This window comes from Aulostomus chinensis, chromosome 1, assembly GCF_037954235.1.
Source record: "Aulostomus chinensis isolate RoL2024-O1b breed Wild chromosome 1, RoL_Achi_v1.0, whole genome shotgun sequence".
NCBI lineage: Eukaryota > Metazoa > Chordata > Actinopteri > Syngnathiformes > Aulostomidae > Aulostomus > Aulostomus chinensis.
In genome coordinates this window covers 28,029,066-28,033,783 of record NC_141320.1, presented here as the reverse complement: position 1 = coordinate 28,033,783, position 4,718 = coordinate 28,029,066, and the positions used below count along the sequence as shown (strand labels likewise).

The 4,718-nt window shown below is 46.5% G+C and overlaps 3 non-coding genes across 3 annotated transcripts; 1 reads left to right on the top strand and 2 right to left on the bottom strand.

Annotated features, from left to right (window-relative positions):
• Positions 1 to 1,007: 1,007 nt before the first annotated feature.
• trnaa-ugc (transfer RNA alanine (anticodon UGC)) lies at positions 1,008 to 1,079 on the bottom strand. The gene has a single exon. It is a non-coding gene; the product is annotated as a tRNA-Ala (tRNA).
• Positions 1,080 to 2,703: 1,624 nt separating this feature from the next.
• trnae-uuc (transfer RNA glutamic acid (anticodon UUC)) lies at positions 2,704 to 2,775 on the top strand. The gene has a single exon. It is a non-coding gene; the product is annotated as a tRNA-Glu (tRNA).
• A 1,619-nt stretch (positions 2,776 to 4,394) lies between these two features.
• On the bottom strand, positions 4,395 to 4,476 carry trnal-aag (transfer RNA leucine (anticodon AAG)). The gene has a single exon. It is a non-coding gene; the product is annotated as a tRNA-Leu (tRNA).
• Between the last annotated feature and the right edge of the window lie 242 nt (positions 4,477 to 4,718).

Below are 4,718 nucleotides of genomic sequence, written 5' to 3'. Positions count from 1 at the left end.
CAGTAAATAGCTGATAAAGATTTGTGTTCATGTTTTAATTCTCTACTCTGACCTGTGCTGAGACACTGGACCAGAGAGGAAGACCTGCTCAGCCTCCTGCATGGACCAGTTCTGCAGCTCAGTGATGACGACGAGGGATTCAGCATTGAGTTCATTTTAAACTTTTTGGAGGAAACACCTGTAAATTAACCAGCAGTTACTGGTGATGCTTCACAGTTTCCAAGCTCAAACGGCCTCCTGCTTGTTGGACTCACAATTTCCAAAAAATGGAGACATCAAAAGTCAAATCATGTTTTTGTTTGGTTTTGTTTTTTACTGGAGGAAAACTTCAAATTGTGATGATGTGTCTGACTTAGAAACTGAACCCCCAAAAATCAAAAAGTCTCCTTCTTCTGTGCCGTGATCTCAGAGCTGATCATGATTGATCTCATCAATAATCCTTGGCAGCCGACCAGTCACACACAGCCCCCCCCCCCCACACACACACTGAGACATGCAGCAGCTCACAGTAACTGCCTCAGTCACACAGCAGATAGACTCCTTTCTATAACAAGATCAGCAGTAGAAATGGATGGAAGTGATGATGAACTGATGAACAGGTGATTTGTCCAAAAGTCAACATCAGATTCATTTCCAATCTGTGGAAGCAGTTTCATCTTGAGGTTCCAGGGAAGAACAGCCAGCTGTGGGCTGACACACATCTCTTCAGGAGCACTTCTATGCTCCAAACTTGCCAGGTTGAATTGTGTCTGTATTCTGAGGGCAGCAGGAGGACGGAGGAGTGAGGACACACACATTTGGAACTGAGAGCAGCTGTGTGTGGGATTTCCCCTCCAAAGATAAAACCAGCTCCTTCATGCTGGCTATGAAGGCTCACAGTCACACTGACCCAGCTACAAATACTTTGATATGCAACAGACTGGTTTCTCTTCTGGTAGTTTGTTATCAACTGTTGTCACATTTATGGATCACTTGAGCTGATAAGATGAAGGCTCCAAAGGACCAGCTGGAGATGCCGGGGATTGAACCCGGGGCCTCATACATGCAAAGCATGCGCTCTACCACTGAGCTACACCCCCTCTGTCAGAGTCACTGTTTAACTGATGCAGCAACACAAACACAGACACAACATTTTTATTCTTCATTTTAGGGATAAAAAGGAAGTCAGCCTGTGATCTCAAAGGCTCTGTGATCTCAGTAGTTTCACTGTGATGTCAGCCCACACAACCTTAGACCACAGAGGCAAGTCAGGCTCCAGGAAGCTGAGGCTGCTCCGTTCTCAGTCCAGTCCAGAGTGAAGGTTTTCCTCTCAGAAGCTTTCCAATCCAGCCCAGATCCTCTCTGACTAGCAGGAGTCTTTGACCAGGAAATGAGAATTATATTGAACGTCTGCTCATCCTCAGAATGAAGTAAAAGTATTTGTGTTCCTAAAATAATCTCCAGATGCTAAGATCAGTTATTAACATTGATTGACAGCTCTAAACTGAGCCACCATCACTATACAGTTGCAACTGAAATATTTAGAAATATTTCAAGGAAGCAGCAGGCCCTCATCCGCCCCGGTCCACCCGACTGTGTCCCCTGAGACAGATGACAGCTCACTTCTGGCAGAGGCAGTTAGGTTGAGGACCGTTGCTGATGTCATCAACCGATGTCTCCATCACAAAAGGTGACAGACAGGATGGTCATGGACATAAAACAGAGGCCTAAGAATGAGAAAGAATGGTTGTCCTGACTGAAGTTTAGCTTGAGCTTTTTAATTTGTTACTAAAGGAAGTATTGGTACAAGTAAAGGCAGGCGAACTTTCCACAAATATTCAGAATTAACTTTGACAACCAAAACATGAACCAAGACGACAAAATAGTGAACATGAAAAAGGAACCAGTCCCACCTTCTTGTGTGTTCCTGCTGAAGTAAATGTTTATGAAGATTTGTTGTGTTCTTTTTCCAAAGGTCCAGCCAGCATTGCAGGTCTCAGGAGGAGGAGCCACTTCAGCAGGATCTGTGGGACAAATCCCCCCACGGTGAGACCTGTCCAGCTCCCTGCAGCTCTGCAAGTGTTACCAACTCTTCATTCCAGCTGTTTGGTTGAATCCCATTTTTTCACCTTTGAACCTTTTGAACACTGATGAGGAGGTGAGGCTGGAGGCAAAACCACAACCTCACGTCATCTCACAGGATGAACCAAAATGCCAGACACTTCCTGTCACTGCTCCAGCACCACCTGTCTCCCCTCCATGTCTTTACCATCTGTGCAGCTTCCTGCTGTCCCTGGACCCTCACAGGTGATCGCTCCACCTGGAGCCTCACAGATGGGTTCAAACCTCCCAATACCTGCAGCCCAGCCTCGACCCACTCAGACACAGTCACCCGTTCAAGCTGGGCCTGGTACCACACTCCAGTACAGACAGAGAGAAAGAAGACACACGGGATCCTTTGAAGAAAATGTAATAAAGACAGGAAGCCCCATCACATTGTCAGTGTTTCAGTGACTGGCATTGGGAAGAGACTGAGACAAAGTCAGTTATGAATGGAGGGCTGAGTTGGAGCAGAGGGGGACAGGATCCTTGGGGTGGACTGTCTTTAGGAGGCTGAGGTGTCTGGTGGTCTTGGTGGACCCTCTGCATCTCAAGCTGAGACAACAGAGTCCTGTGTTCTTGAGTCATTGTCTATAGTCTCTGTTGTTGGAGAGCTCAGTGTGGTCCCTGATGGTCTAGTGGCTAGGATTTGGTGCTTTCACCGCCGCAGCCCGGGTTCGATTCCCGGTCAGGGAATGAGTTATTTAGAGGTTGAAGGAGAGGTGATCAGGTGGTCCACATGATGGTGGAGGTGATGAACTGTGAATCCATCATGGCTCCTCTCTCACCCCCATTGTAGTGTTCTTGGTTCACTCTGCCATGGCCCCATGTTGAAGGGTGACTGTCTCATTCAGGTTCAACCCTTTGTTAGACTCTATTAAGTCACTGACTCCCAAACTCTGTAATCCTCCTTAGTAGCTTTGGTTCCTTGCAGCACAGAAAGTCTGTTCACTGATGTAGGAACTGAAAATCTTAGAGCTCCGGTCCTTCGTTCCTTCCTCCACTGAGCAGAAGAAACACAGAATAGTGAGCAGTTCCTCCTACAGTTCTCAGAAAGTCTGAGGGCACCAAAGAAAGGAGGGAAATGCAATCAATGTTGAATTATTTTACATTTCTTATATTTGATCAAAGATAGAACTTAATAAGCGTCCATCAACCTGCAGGACAAACTCCTTCACTGTGTGGGAGGTTCAGAGTCCCTGGTTTGATTGCAGCTTTGACCTGAGCAGGTGTTCATCCTCATCTCAGTAACAGGGGACACTTTATCACAGCAGTGGACAAACATCAGCATTCATCACCCAGCAGCTCCTCTGATCAACAGAACAAGCTGAAGTATTCTGAGAAGGAGGGCATGGATCCCTCTACCTCCCACATGCTAAGCTAGCACTCTACCATTGGAGCTAAGTCCCCTTTTGAGCTTCCATTTGAGTTTTCTGTTCCCATATCTATGGTAACGGTCAGTTTTGACCCACATCTTCAATCAGCTGTAAAATTCACTAAAAACAATTTTCTATCATCCAAGTTGTTTCCATCTCTTGGTTTCCTTGGTAGGCTTCCTTATCCATGGAAATATTGATTTGAATATTTTGTTGTGGGCCTCTGGACCTTTTTTTACTCAGTAAACCCTCGATTTCAATTAAAAAAATGATAAAATGAACCTTTGGGTTTGGCATAAAAGTCTTTTTTTCAGCAACAGAACTTTAATATAAACACTAAATGAAAAGCAGAACAAGCCAGAACACAAACTCTGCTCTGCCGTCCTTCCTGGTTACTGGGCATGGACTGCTGGAAGGGGCATTTTCCTCAGAAAGGGACAAGACGTTCATCCACTCTCACCTCTGGCCCTGGGTTGAATGTTGGTGCAAGGAGCTGCACCCATCTTTCCCAGACATCCCCAATGGGGGCAAGCTTGTCAGTTCTTGCTCCGGTGTCTCTGTCGTCAAATCTGAGGACTCTTGATGTTCGTTGAAAGTTCTGAAGTGGCCTTGTGGCCCGGAAAATATTTCTGCCTGTCGATGCGTCCCAGAGACGATCAGTGGCCTCACTGCAGGATCTGAACACTCCAGGAAGAAGAAGAACACCAACAGAAGCATCCTGGTGTCCCTCATCAATGTCTTTCCACTTGTCACCATGGACTTTTTTTCCTTTGAGGTTTGTCACAGCAATGCTGACTCTTTTTAGTGACAGTGGCATGAACAGAACCATCAACCATAAACAGCTCCAAACATGTCTTGATGTCAGTGCCTCTCGTCACAGCAAACCTTGTGATTCCAGGGCTCATTTTGATGACACCTCTCCAGTGACCTGGGAAATGATGGCAGTGGTGGGATTTGAACCCACGCCTCCTTAGAGACTGGAGCCTTAATCCAGCGCCTTAGACCGCTCGGCCACACTACCTCACTGTGCTGCTCTCTGAGTTGGTCTGCTAAAGGCGTGTTGAAGAGGAAGTAACATCATGATATCAAACTTATTCTGAAGGGGGACCCCTTCCCTCCACGGTCACAGGAAGTGACGACAGCGCCGCTAGAAGCAGGAAAGAAATGGTAAAAGGACTCAGTTTGTACAGAGCCTTTCTACCTCAGCAGCCCTCAAGGAGCTGAACAATGTCCTCTCATTCACACACACTCACACACTGATGC